The 14,861-nt window shown below is 42.6% G+C and overlaps 1 protein-coding gene across 2 annotated transcripts in view; it reads left to right on the forward strand.

Annotated features, from left to right (window-relative positions):
- Positions 1–585: 585 nt before the first annotated feature.
- Positions 586–14,861, forward strand: part of PCGF5 (polycomb group ring finger 5) — a 78,531-nt gene continuing 64,255 nt past the window's right edge. Inside the window, exons 1-2 of one of the 2 annotated variants that reach the window (XM_076338744.1) lie at positions 612–629; positions 14,654–14,771. The gene's annotated coding sequence lies outside the window, so the exon portion shown is untranslated. Of the gene's footprint in view, positions 630–14,653; positions 14,772–14,861 lie in introns of both variants that reach the window. The other variant, XM_076338745.1, reaches the window with a different exon arrangement.

The raw sequence follows: 14,861 nt of genomic DNA on the forward strand, positions 1-14,861 counted from the left end.
CCGCCTCCGGCGGGAGGCGAGGGCAGAGAACGGGCAGCGGCTTGGCGCCAGCCTCGCCGCCTCAATGGGCATGCGCAGCCGCAGGGAGCGCATGCGCCCCCCGGGCCCCCGCCAGAGCGCCGAGCATGCGCAGAGGCGCCGGGCAGCGTCTGAGGGAGGGCGGTTGGCGGCGGCGGGCGCTGGCGGAGCCCGTGGGGCGGCGGGCGGGTGGCGGGGCGCCCCGTGCCCCGCCGCGGCGCAGCCCAGCGGGGGCTCCAGCGGCGGCCGAAGCGGTGTCTGGGGCCGCCGCGCGGCCGGGCCGGCAGCGCCCGAGCCAGGCTGTGCCCCAGTTTGTGTCCAATCAGAGAGTGAAGTGCGTGCACCGAGCGGGGCGGCAATGCGTAAACAAGCCCCGGGAAACTCCTCCGCCCCCCGCTCTCCCCTCCGCGCCGCTCCCGCCCGCTCCCCGCGCCGCCCCGCAGCCTCCCCCGCCGCCCGCCAACAACTCCGGCGAGGCGCGCGCTCCCGCCGCCTCAACCGCCCTCCCCTCCCCCCGCCCGCCCGCCCGCCCAGCCGGCGCCGCCCGCGCTGCCACACGCACCCCACTCCCGCACACGCCCGCGGGTGCCCGTGGCCTCTCGAGGGGGAAGGTAAGGGGCCCGCCGAGCCGGCCGGCGGCAGGGGCGGGCGGGGGCCGCCGAGCAGGCAAGGCGGCGGCGGGGTGTGGATGCGTGCGGGAGGGGGGGGGAATCATGTGTCATAACAAGTTGTTGAACGTGACATTGCTCTTGAACTGCGCTGCGGCGGCGGCGGCGATCGGGGCCGCGAGGGGCAGGGGCCGCCGAGTAACTTTCTCCTCAAATTTGCCGCTAAGGAGGGAGGCGGCTGCGGCGCGGGCAGGGCGGCGGTGCTGGCTGCCGGCGGGGACCGCGGAATGCGCTCGGGAGAGGCTGATGCCGTTCGCGATGCTTGTAGCTTCCTGAGGGGGACGGCGCGCAGCGCGGCTGGGTGACGAGCGCTTCGCGTCTGGCTGCTGCGGGAGCCGTTTCCACCCCTGCGAGGATTTTTCTAGCAAGGCGCCTGGGCGGCTAGTTAGCGAGGAGTAGGTTCTGGTCCAAGGCGTCTGTTCCTGCGGGTAATTAGCTCTGGCTAATGCTCCGTGGCAGTTTGGCTCGCTTCCGTCGTGATTAGCTTGGCTTATTACATAAGATGTCACCGGAGGAGGAGAGGCACAAGTCCTCTGCGTGGCGGGGGCGGGGGACACACCGGTCCGCCGTGCCTTCCCCGCACCAGGTACCGGAGGAGAGGGAGCAGCCCTGGCCCGGAGCGGGCGGCCCGGGCAGGGCGGGGAGCTCACCTCGCATCCCGCCGGTGAAATACGGCAGCTCGTTTTACACGTGGGTTGGGTGTGTTTCCCAAACCTTGCCTTTGAGCAGAAACATAACCTGTTCTGGTTCCCCTCCGCATGTTTGATTTCTTCTTTTCTCTCTCAAAAAAAAATGAACATTTGAGCATAACAAAGTTTAAGAACTCGATTTTTGCTTCCTTTATGTGCACGTTTAGTATGTTAACGTGATCTGGAGACGATTGAATGAATCATCAGTTCCATGGAATAAAAGCAAGTGAATCATCTCTCATACACACACACACAACTGTGAGGGAGCATAGTTGTTACTGTAGACAGCGAAAGGTTAGTGTCGGTTTCTGATATGCAGTGGGACGTAAGAAGTATAGACAGTGCTCAGAAACCCAGCAGGTTTCCTGGGGCTAGTTTGTGAACTGTGAAAGTTTTGCAACACTCAATTGCAGTTTTTCTGGCTCAGTGGTTGAATAGTAACCTCTTTCTGTATCAACTTGCTACCCTTTACTTTAGCCAAATTCTCAAAAGGGGGATGTTAATGGTAAGATTTAAGTAACTGTGTTATTCAAAGTGTATTAATTTTAAAATAAAATTTAAACACACCCACCCCCCACCCCCCCAAATGGTATTGCACTATGTCCATACCCTGAAGCCAGAGACAGATCCCAGATGCTTTTAATCTGGGATTTGTTTTGCTTAGTTTTGTTAAGCAAAAAGAGTTAGTGTCTGTTAGAGTACAAATATATAAATACATATTTGGAAAACAAGTTAAGCCAGTTTATTTAATAAACACATTAGAGTTGTACCTAGATAGACCTCTGTTCCTGATCTTCTTGCCTGTTGCTGTTTTAAATGGGATTGAGGCTGGGCCCTATATATAGGTTTTCTTTCAACTCAACTTGGTTCCAAAGTGGAATTTCCATCCTCCACGGTTTCTTGACACGTCTCTCCCTGTACAGAGGCAGAACTATGAATTTTACAAGATTAATTCCTCTTTTTTTCTCAGCATACCTGCCACTGTCGAGAAATGAAGTCACTGTTTACAACAGGGAGGTAGTGCTTTACACATACAAGCACTTAGTTGTACGTTATAAAAGTACGGGAAGATCTTTGTATGTCTTACTGGTAAACCATTCTGTCTCCTTTGGCATCAGGTATCCTTTATCTCTCTGCCCATGTTTTGTACCTCTGGTCATTCTCCAAACAGGAATGGAGGAATAAATCAGTCATGGAAAGGGTTGGTTTGGGTATTTGTTACTGTTGGGGAGAAAGGCCATGTTACCATTTTTGTTTGTCTGGAACCGAGTGCACTGGCACTTCAAAAACAATTTTATAGCCTTAATTACAGGATTGGAGCAGCTAAGTGTGGGAAAACTGTATTATTTCAGGGTTCATTGTGGGGTTTTTAACACCTCACTATCAGAAGATTCTGAAGTTAACCAAGTTAAGACTGCATGTGACTGTGAACACACTGTTTGTAATAGAGATTCTCTTAAGTTAGGTATATTGGGTGGTCAAGTTAACAAACAGGAAAAAATACTATTTTATTTGTGCATTTAAATCAACAGTCAAATAGCATTCACCCTTTTTTATTTAATTTCCTTACGAAGAAGATAGAAACATACAGTGTGTATGGCATTCTATGTGCCCAGAGCTCAGCTGAAAGCAGTAAAGCAAATAGTACTGAACGTGGACTCACCACTCTGCTCCAGCCGTTTTCCCCTGCTCTATGTGCGCTCTAGGCTTCAAAGTAGAAATGAAAAATTCTAGGTTTCACTTTCAAGCCTGCAGAATGTGCAAAATAAAGCGAGATAAAATGGATTGGTTTAAGGTTGCTTCTGTGCAGTTCCATTTTTAGGATTGATAAACAGATTACTGTAGGATGCACAGCAGAACTTTGAGAACAGCGGAGGGCAATGCAGGTAAAAGTGGAGTGTCTGAACTTTGTATCTTGGTTTTTGCTATGTTGGGATACATAGGCCTTGTTCTTAACATGATAAATTTATGGATATATATCAATTCTTACATTGCCTTTTATCAAAAAGAAAAAAAAAGAGATGAAGTTATAATGTTTATTTGAAATGAAGAGTACTTTGCTCAAAAAATAGTTCAAGTTATCACCTGCTCTGCAGATTCTGTGCTCTGAAAGACTGGTGCCAACAGCACCTTCATATGTCGTTCCAGCTATCTCAACTGGAAACGAATGGTTAACATCCCAATGGAAAAAAAAAAAGAAAAAAAAGATTCTTTCCTTTTTGCAGTTTTTGCTTTAAAGACCCTTTCTAGGCAGATGCAGCAGTCGCAAGCAAAGTTTTGAACTATTCCTGTAGAAGACATACTGCTGGTGTTGAAAAAGAGAATCCTTTCTTCAACTATTGAAAACTTTGCACCAAGTGCGCATTGGCCTGGGGGTCGTTTGCTCCCCAAATCCTCAGTTAAAAACATTTGTTGCAGTTGTCTGGGAAGAAGTTTAATTTCTATTACTAGTCTCAATATTTAAAATGTTAAGAAAATAGTTAGAAAAAGTTGTACTATACCAAGGTGTATCACTTTCTATCGCTTTGTATATTAGAGTTGTAGCTAATCTGTTCTTGAATGTTGGCAGATAGTGCATTAGACATTTCCTACAATGAAGCTTATTTCCCTGATTATTGTGTTTTTCTCTTTACATTTTTCCAGTAAGTGTAGTGCCACGAAAAGTAACAGCTTGACAGACTTTGAGACTGAAGCCCATAATGAGCAGAGCAGGTGTAGCACTGGCAGCAAGCTCCACCACGCTATGACAAGACTGTGTATATCTAGCTGCATGCGTGCATGAGGAAGTATCAGTGTTACTGTCTCTATCTTAACTATTGCTTATAAAATAATTTTTTTCTGCTGCCAAGTGTAGGACACTTCTGGAATGAAAGATATATAGTGTTACTTGAGCACTATGGTCTCAAGAATTGTCACTATTAGTTCTTACATGTGAAACAAATAATTTTGACTGGTCACCTAAAGCTGAAACCACTTATCCTATTATTAATAGTTGAATTCATGTGTGTGTCAGCAGTTTTCCTAACGTCTGGCCAAACTGTTCATTTGCTACTGTGCATTGGTCATTTCTTTCCTGTTATGGAATAATTTTCTTCCTTTGTTTGTCATTGTTTTATATGTGTTGTGAGGTTTGGCTGAAATTAAAAAAATAGCCTGCTGATTTGCCATAATAATCCTATTTTCATAAAAGACCTAACTAGGAAAAAATGAGAAGACTTACTTTCTCAGAAGAGGTTAAAGATGAGAGTAAAAGTTATTGGGAGGATCTTCACTTCCTTAAGATACTGGTTTTTATATATATATATATATATACACACACACACACACACTGACTGATGCATGGCAAAGAGGGATGAAGCAGCAGGCTTCAAGTTGTTGCAGTCTGTTATGGTTCAAGAACTGCTTTCCCACGTTGAATCTTCACTGGCAGTTGAGTTTGCACTAGTTGTTTTAAAGAGTATACCACATGGACATGGAGCAATGACTGCTGAAGAACCAGGTATCCACACTGCAAATGGGGTGCCTTTGGTGACCCCTTGTGCACAGCTTCAGTATTGGTTCTTCTACAAGGAGGAAAACCACTTTGTAGTTATACCACTTCTATTCAAAGCAAATTCTTATCAAAAAGAACCCCTCCTACACACTAAATCACTAACGGAGATGTACCAAGAAATAGTGTTGGGACCTAAATGGTGAAGCTGTGGGTTTTTTCCTGATTCATGGGCATGATTCATTCTATGCATATTATTGATGGCAGTGTTACAAAATTATTTTCTGACAAAGATACATTGTTTCTGGCAACTTTCTGGCAATTCTCTGCTTCCTCAGAAAAATCTATGGCTCTGTGCTTATGGGTAGCAGACAGCTGAATCAGTGAGGTCAGTCTGATTCCAGCAGGGAGGGTCGTAGTTTGCAATTGCCGTAGAATTGCTTGCAGCCAATTTATTATTCCCATCTTCCAAACTCCACCCTGCCCACTTGTTTAGCTCACCTGTTACAGATTAGTTTTTGTATTATGAGCTCTTGGGGAACACTTTGTCATTCATTCTGTATTTGTAAAATTTGCAGCACTTCAGTATCCTGGCTGATTTGGCTTCAGGTCTCTATGGAAATAAGTAATAAATAATAGCTTTCATTTTAGATGTTTTTGCCTGAATCTTTACTGTGTTTCTATCCCAGTGCAAAGAAAAACCAAAACAATTCTTCTGCAGTTTTAATAGAACATCTGTCCACAGACCAACACTATAAGTAAAATATGACAACAGTACGAATGAAAGAGAATAACAAATCTAAATCCGCATTTTTGTGACTCCTGTGAAGCTCCAGTGAGGGAGACCATGAATACCACCAAGAGCAAAATTAAGCCCTAAGAAAAAAGTAAGACTTCAGTTTTGTTTTAATATAGTTCAGCAGGAAGAATCTCACAGGAATTTTCAAATGTGATGAACTTCTGCAAGGGGCAGATTGGTTGTAATTTTCATAGTATCTTCTTGTCCTTCTTAAAAAAATAAATAAATTATTTGTGATTTTTCTCATGTAGCCAAAACACCCTGTGGTACCCTGAGTAGAGGTTTGTTCAGTTATGGACTTGGAATCACAAAGTTCTTCTTGTACCTGAGCTATCCTGGTTCCCTTCACAGAGATGTGGAGTTAGAGACTGCTTACACTGATTATATACAGATGAAATTGCTACAATTGACTTCTTCCATGAGGAACCAAGTGCTGTGGTTATAACTTGATGACAGAGAGGCAATTTATCTTCACCTTGTAATTACAAGGGTGATTTCACATTGGCGGTGTGTCAGAATATAGGAAATATATGGATTTTCAAGGTAGTGTTACCTGGTACATTTATATTAATTTCTCTTTGCAGTGGTCTTTAAAAGTGTTAATGTTCATGGATTGCTTTTTCAGGACTAATATAATTGTTCTGTAGCAGTTTCAGTCAGTACTAATGAATTCCATTTTACCAAACAAAACAAGAAAATACTCAACTTGGTTTGCAACAACTGTGAACTCTAGTAGTTGTATGATCATATAGATGATTTTATGACTTTTTATGAGACAGTAACATAAATTTCCCAGTGGCTGCAGCTGACAAACTAATTTGCAGAAGTAGAATATCCGAGATTTCTCTTCAGAACTATAAACCGGAACATGTTGCTATACATTAACATTTACATTTTTTGAAAGAGTTTCTACCATCATATAAGAAATCAAAGTATTTTAATATGTATTGATACAGATAGTGCGGATGTATGAGAACACTTGGATTAATTCTTATGTTTTCATCTGTCTATAGATGTTTCATTTTTGTTTTCAATCATTTTAAAATGGGGATAATTTATGTAAATAAGACCTTTAAAAAAAAAGCCCTAAAATAAGACAAGAACATAGGCTGTAATGTGTATTGTGCCCCAGTTGTTTTGTAGCTTTCACGGGGCATCCTAACCCACAAAAAAAGTTCCTGTCATGGAACAGGCTCAATTTCCAGTCTTGGCATACTCCACTGCATTTTTTGTAGTCTGTGAATTTGTGATGCAGAAAGGAGGTACCTGCAGACTGAAATTACTTGTATGGTCATAATTCCCATTTTAGCTTTGCCAGTACAGTGATAGCGCTTACTGGCCTTGATCAATAGCAGGGCTTGATTCATAGAAGCAGCTCTCCAAGACTTAACACTGAGTCTCCTTAGCAGTTGCTGACGTAATAGTACAATGTAAAACTGATGATATGACCTATAACAAGATATTAATTTCCTGAATCTGAAGCTCTGTGTAGAAGAAAGAAAAAGCACTGGAGTCCCTTTCAGTAGCAGAAGACTTCGCATTGTGCTTCCTAGTTCTGGTTCTTCTTTTTATCGATACTGGTAAAATATTATAGCCTTATTAATTTAATTTGGATTGGAAAGTCTGTCTGTTAGATTATTCCAGTATGTGTTCAAAGTCCCCGGAAGAGAAATTACCACTTTTCTTTGGGATGTAAAATGTGCCAGGATTATCTGTTTACATAAGTTTCTTAGATAGAATTTTTCAGATGACTTTTTGCATTGTGTTACATCTATTAAAATCTTTGTGTACTAACAAAGCACATTAAAGTAATAGAATCCACAATTAAATATTTTGAAGATAGATTTCAGTGCTAGTTACTACTGATCAGATCTGACAGACAGATAAATTCTCTCTGCCACAAAAAGTAGTTGATCTTGAGATAAAAGTCTTGAGTGATTCTTAGAGAAGCATCACCACTAATTAAAGCAAATGCAATTATATTCATTTTCTCCCTCAAGAAGAAGAATGGAATATGTAAGAAACCAGGCTCTTGATTAATTTCATAATGAAAACACAGTTCTTTTTTCAGATGGAAGATCAGCTCTTAAATAGCCAATGTGTGGATTGAATGAAGTTAAAGATGTTTCTTTCTTTCATGGTTTTATAAAATTGTTATTTACTTTTTTGAAGAATCATCAGTACTAGCTGCAGAGACAAAAGATCCTTTATATGATATAAATGATATTTTGTCTAAGTACTCTTGCTTGATTCTGGCTGTAGAATTTCCCTGCATACAAAGTGATTTTGAAGAGCTGCTTAATCAAACCAATATTTTTCAGCTTTCCATCTTAACTCTTTTAATATATCATAGATAAAGTAAATTTTCATGCTTTCATCCCAAATACATATTTACCAAATTTGCAAGTGTTTTGTGCGGACAGTGATCACAGAATGCAAGTGGATTTATTTGAAATAATGTACTCGGCGACAGTTGGTGCCTCATACAGGCAAGTGTTTAAAATCTACTATTAATGTGTAACTTTTGTGTATTCATTGCTGAAAATTTAGAACGTAAATTTACGTGGGATTAGTCTACAATTCAAGATTTCCATTAATTGCAGAGGAGCTTTTCCAGTGAATTCAGTGTGAAGCTGGATGAAACCAGTGACAAACTTGTAACAGAGGAGCTTTTCTATAACATCTGGCTTCTCAAGGTATAATAGCTCTTATTACATCAACTAATACAATAGGGAAAACCACACAAACTATTGGGGATACAAGCCCTTCTTCAAGTCTCAAACAATAGCAGCAAACCTTGAACTAAGGGTGCGGTTCCAGAAGCCATCTACAGGCACTGCTATTGAATGAGGGAAGTGCTGCTGATACTATCTCTTATGCTGTCTGAGCCCTGGCAGTCATTGAACCCCCAAATAAATTAAGTTTAACTAACCCAGCAAGAAACTAATAAAAACAAGTTTTCTGCTGGGCTAGTGTGAAATGGACTTACAGGTGGATCAACAAGCTCCAGAGTGGTGCTTCCCTTTTTTGGTACAACTGGTCCATTAGATCAGCTCTGCTGTTCAGTTAACTGTAGATTTAGGACAAGCTGGGAATAGTTGCTTTGAGTTTATTGTAATTATGGCAATGAAATAGCTAATTTGAGGGAAAAGCGTGGTTATCACCTGTAAAACAAAGAGGATATTAGTGTAGGGAGAAATTGTGTGGTAGTGCTCCATCATGGGCAGAAAAAAAACGGGTCGTTACCACCAGAACACCGAAGGCTTTAGCTGGAGTGTCATCATGTGGTAGAGGCAGCATCTCCAGTAAGTCTGTCATTTTTGATATCTATAAGATCTATGAATCCTCGTTTCCAGGTTTGACTTGGTGATCAAGACTGAGAAGTGAGAGGTGGAATTTTCTGATGAAAAACGTTCTCATGGAATTCGTTCTGGCACCTGGAGGTCTTGCTAATATGTGTGTAATTACATTGACAGAAGAACAGCGTGAATAGAACAGCATTCCTTAAGAAATTAGTTCTTTAATATTTATTTAAGGTAATCTCTGGTCTTCCTTTCCTGGATACTCACTAGGCTGCTGCACTAGAAGTGGGTTTGGGTCACATAGACATGAGTTGCTGGAGCAAGTTCAATGTTCTCTGGTTCTGGACTACTAGGTGCAGACTCTGCATCTAACTTCTTTCTTGGCAGTGGAGAACCCTCCCCGCTTCCCCCATCTAGCTGTCCTATACCTAGATTTCTCAAGCACCTCTGATACATAAAGAATATTTGCAAAGATCTGCCAAACACTGGGCCTTTGGATTTACAGTTTCCATCTTTTTTTGGGGGTAATATGTGATAACATTGAGAGGTGATGTGCTGACTGAAATTTCCTGTATTTCCTACCAGTGATGATAGCTGCTTACCGTGTCATTTTTACTGTATGATTTCAAAGGAAGTGTCTTGGGTCTCATGAATCCAAGGTAGAATCCATAAAAACACAAACAATTTAGAACTTTAGCCTTAGCTGATGAAAACTGCTGTAACTTAAACTTCAGTTGATCCATTTGACTTTATGCCAATATTGAATATGCCTGTAGATAGAGGAAAGCCTAACCACAAGTACTGCTTGTACTTACCATAGTTAAGTTACCATAGACCTTGCCTTGAATTGCTTATAAAATTGTCAGTTATTAAATAATTCCAAGAACAAGATTAGGGAAAAGTTGTCATTTTGCCCAGTTAAACAAATTTTTGTAACCTTTTCATTAAGCCAGGACTTCAAATTTGGCTTAATTATTGCCCTTCTATTATTAATGTATTTTTTTCCTGTTCTTGTGAAAATAGAACAGTGTTTGATCTAAGTATAAGCCTTTGAAAAAAAAAAAAAATCTAAGTTTATATATGTTCTTAGAAGAGGCTGGTGAGAGTTTGGCAGCAACATTTTCCAATGACAGCATCTGCAGCCAAGTAGTTGAGTAGAACTTTCCCTGTCATTGTTCCTCCTTGAATCCCAATGTAGACTCCGATACAAGTATTAAAAAGGAGGAGATTAACTCTGCTTTGACTGTTAGAGGCACAGACACATGAAGGAGAAAGAAGAGGTGACTGCTCTGCAGAGGAGTGAGAATTGCAAGTGGCTTCTGTTTGCAAGTATCAGAGGGTAAAGGAAGTTAGAAAACCATTAGGAGGGTCTAGGCACAGGGAAATGTGGAGATGCATGTTGAGTGATCTGGAAGAGTCCCCTGCTCAGGGGAGGGTAGGGGGTCCAAAACCAGTAGAAAGCATATTTCCTAAGCCTCCTCTTTCCTCTGCTATCGGCAAATAGCAGAGAGAACAACAGGCAAAGAATGTCTCTTTCCTTCAGTGCTTGCTGGTTTGGTATCAATTCTGTTTATTTATACACGTGAGGCCTGTTCGGCGGGTGCAGAAGTCAAGCTGCTGACAAGTCACACTGCATGAAGTGGTTCATCTTGAGGGTGCTCACAAGGCATGTGCGGGACAACCAGGGGATCGGGCCCATCCAGCACGAGTTCATGAGAGGCAGGTCCTGCTTGACCAACCTGATCTCCTTCTATGACCAGGTGACCCGCTTAGTGGATGAGGGAAAGGCTGTGGATGTGGTCTACCTAGACTTTAATAAAGCCTTTGACACCATTTCCCACAGCATTCTCGTGGAGAAACTGGCTGCTCATGGCTTAGACAGGTGGACTCTGCGCTGGGTCAAAAACTGGCTGGACGGCCGGGCCCAGAGAGTTGTGGTGAATGGAGTTCAATCCAGTTGGCGGCCGGTCACGAGCGGTGTTCCCCAGGGCTCGGTTTTGGGGCCGGTCTTGTTCAATATCTTTATCAATGATCTGGATGAGGGGATCGAGTGCACCCTCAGTCAGTTTGCAGACGACACCAAGTTGGGCGGGAGTGTTGATCTGCTCGAGGGTAGGAAGGCTCTGCAGAGGGACCTGGACAGGCTGGATCGATGGGCCCAGGCCAACTGTATGAGGTTCAACAAGGCCAAGTGCCGGGTCCTGCACTTTGGCCACAACAACCCCATGTAGCGCTACAGGCTTGGGGAAGAGTGGCTGGAAAGCTGCCTGTCGGAAAAGGACCTGGGGGTGCTGGTCGACAGCCGGCTGAACATGAGCCGGCAGTGTGCCCAGGCGGCCAAGAAGGCCAATGGCATCCTGGTCTGTATCAGAAATCGTGTGGCCAGCAGGAGTAGGGAAGTGATCGTGCCCCTGTGCTCGGCCCTGGTGAGGCCGCACCTCGAATACTGTGTTCAGTTTTGGGCCCCTCACTACAAGAAGGACACTGAGGTGCTGGAGCATGTCCAGAGAAGGGCAATGAGGCTGGTGAGGGGTCTGGAGAACAAGTCTTATGAGGAGCGGCTGAGGGAACTGGGGTTGTTCAGCCTGGAGAAGAGGACGCTCAGGGGAAACCTCATCGCTCTCTACAACTCCCTGAAAGGAGGTTGTAGCGAGGTGGGTGTCGGTCTCTTCTCCCAAGTAACAAGCGACAGGACGAGAGGAAATGGCCTCAAGTTGCGCCAGGGGAGGTTTAGGTTGGACATGAGGAAAAATGTCTTTACTGAAAGAGTGGTTAAACATTGGAAGAGGCTGCCCAGGGAAGTGGTGGAGTCCCCATCCCTGGAGGTATTTAAAAGACAAGTAGATGAGGCACTTAGGGACATGGTTTAGTGGGCATGGTGGTGTTGGGTTGATGGTTGGACTTGATGATCTTAGAGGTCTTTTCCAACCTTAATGATTCTATGATTCTATGAGTCATACTGACTGCAGTAGAATTCCTGTATTTTGGGCATGGTTAAGTATAAAAATTAGACTGTTCCAATATAGCTATTTTAAGGATAAAGGGCTAAAATGTTAGGACATTTCTTATTTTAGGCTGTTGGTGTGATCATAATTTATCCATTGTAGTGCTCTTCAATTCTGTTCTTAAAAGGCTTTCTCCCCAGCACCCCCTTATTCACTGCAGAGTTGTAAAGTGTTTGGGGATTTATCAGTAGGAGTTGTCTGCAGTAGAGTGTGGAATGGGCACAGAGGAATACGGGAAGACAAAGAATGGTCTCAGCTTAGGGAAGTTGAATGCTGGCTTGGAGGACTGGTTTCTTCCCATCTTGGATGCTAAATGACTATTTTATGCTGGGTAGGTAATATAGGTCAGGGGTTCACAGGTGGCCATTCATTTTTTAACATTTGTGAGACACATAGCCAAATTTGTTGGTGTTCTGACATCACCAGTACAGCTAAAATCATGTGAAACTGAGCTGTTCACTGAGCACTGAGTCCCGAGTGTCCTGAAAAATTGAACCTTGAAACTTATATCAGCTGTATGGAACTAAAGAGTACTTGGGACAGTTTGACCTAGACTTCTGTGCCTCCTGTTTCTGTATCTGTAAATTATGGCTAGCAGTGTTGTCTTGTTGAATAGGTTGTGGAGAAGATTCTTTTTTTTACTGTTTGGGGAGCATTGAAGTACTAGAGGAATGAGTGGGTATGCATGTGTATGATATCAAACACCTGGGAGTAAGATTATAAAAAAAGCATAACTACCTTTTCTACTGGGTTGTTTGGTAGGAAATGTACATTCATAGTATTAAAACCAGTGTTACAGTTCATATATGCAAAGGCACAGATTTTTTTTCTTCAACTCTTTTGGAGTCTGTAATTTTTACTGACGTTATACTAATCTTGGAAGGCCCCATCTAGATATGGAGTTCTGTTGAGTTTGGTTTCACGGAGATGTATAAGAGATTGTTTTTGCCTAAAGGTTGTGTATTTAGACAAAGGAATGTAATAGACATATTGGGTTCAGGGAGAGGCACTAGTCATACAGATATATTGTTCCATAACGTACTTGGGTGTGCTGCTTGGAGGTACAGAGGTGCTATTTTATTCCTTAAACTAAATATGCACTGGGGCACATCTATGTGATATTAAGTATTTGTAAACTCCTGCTGCCTGAGCTTGAAGAAACTGAGAAAATACCTGCCTATGGTTAGTGTAATATCAAGACAGAGTATATTAGCTGTGGCTCAGTGCCATGGTAACACCAGAACATGGTTTCTAGTCAGCTTACAATACAGACATATCTGACTGCTAGTAGACCCAGCTTGCAACTTTTCTTGTCATTAAAACAAACAAAATTCATAAAACAAACAAACTGTTTTTTAGGAAGCTGTGACAGTGATCTTATGGATGAGTTCTGGATGTGGTATTTGCAGGAAGAGACAGGCAGAGTTTAGGAAAGAACTAGTGTAGCTGTAGAATAATAGAGAAGCCCACAATACTTAAACGTGGACAATGCAGAACCTTCTCTTCTTTTATACCTCAGTGAGTGGGATGTTATTGATCCTGCTTATTGGAGTGGGTGAGATTTACCTTGTTCACAGCAATAAACCTACGCATTCCTTCAAAGTGGCGGTTGACAGTTAAATGTTGATTCCTGTGCTTTCCTACCAGTAAGAAAAGCATAAACACTGCTGAGCGTCCTGTATTGATAGATGTCTCAGGAGCTTGTGCTGCAGGAGCTCTTTGTAGATCAGAGTAGACCAGACAACTTAGTGTGGTATTGCTCTAAAAGTGAGTGGTAAAACGTTGGCCTTAATGATTGTGACTGTTCAGTCAATATCTGACAGGAGTGTTAAATGAAGTGTTACATTGCATCCCATATGTTAATTTAGCTGCTGAACTATAGTAACTCTTACTTTTAATCACTCATTTCTATGTATCTAGTAGGCTGCACAGGTTTTAAATAGTGGCTAAAAAACCTGATACTCCATCATTGCTCATTTTATCATGTTATCATGAGCAACACTCATTTGGAAGTCATCAGCTCTGCATGGATCAGTCCCTGGACCTATACCAAATACAGGAAAGCAGTGATTCCATATAAGCTATATAGCTAAACAGGGCAGGGAAATCCAACTGCTGACTGTGCAGTTGCTGCTCTTGTCTCACCATGTACCAAAATTAATATACCCAGAAACAGAGCATAGAGCAGGAGCTCCAGAACTTTTTTGAGTGCTACTAACACAGAAAGAGAACTCTGTGATAGAATAGTTGCTTTAGCAGCTTGTACTTTTTTTTGGACCATGCACAGATGCAGGAGGAGATGTTTAGGCTGTATTCCTTCTCTAGAGGAAAGGCAGTAGATCAGATCTGTGCGGGATATCAGTTTGAAGTACCTTCATAGTTAGGAGGTCCCTGCAGGAGTGAACTGCATTTCAATTACCTGCACTACTGGGCTTAACGACTTAAGAGTCTTTTTCAAAGTTGTTTTCCTGTGAGCAAGTAGGTGCTAAATATTTTCTGTTTGGGGGGCTGGAGTTGCTGTCTATGTAAACATACATTTGCATTCTTTTGGTTTTTAGGTCTTATGCTTTTTTCTGCAACACTTCTGTTTCTGAGTTAGCAAGGTTTCCTATTCAGGGTTTTATTTCTTTCATTGTCTCTTTTTTTTTTTTTTCCTTTGCATGTTCCTGCTTATCTCACAAGCACAAGGAAGTGATTGAAACTCCAGGTAGAAGATAAATTTCAGAATAAGAAGAAACTTGCATACACTGAAAAGAAATCACAGAAGGATTGTGGAGAAGAATCTAGAGTACAAGTTCTGGTATGAAATTCTAAATATTTTCCTTGGACTTCAGGTCACTTGTCTGCTCTGGAAGACAAACCTCACTTAATATAGAGTATAGCATGTAAA

The sequence above is a fragment of the Aptenodytes patagonicus genome, chromosome 5, assembly GCF_965638725.1.
Source record: "Aptenodytes patagonicus chromosome 5, bAptPat1.pri.cur, whole genome shotgun sequence".
Taxonomy (NCBI): Eukaryota; Metazoa; Chordata; class Aves; order Sphenisciformes; family Spheniscidae; genus Aptenodytes; species Aptenodytes patagonicus.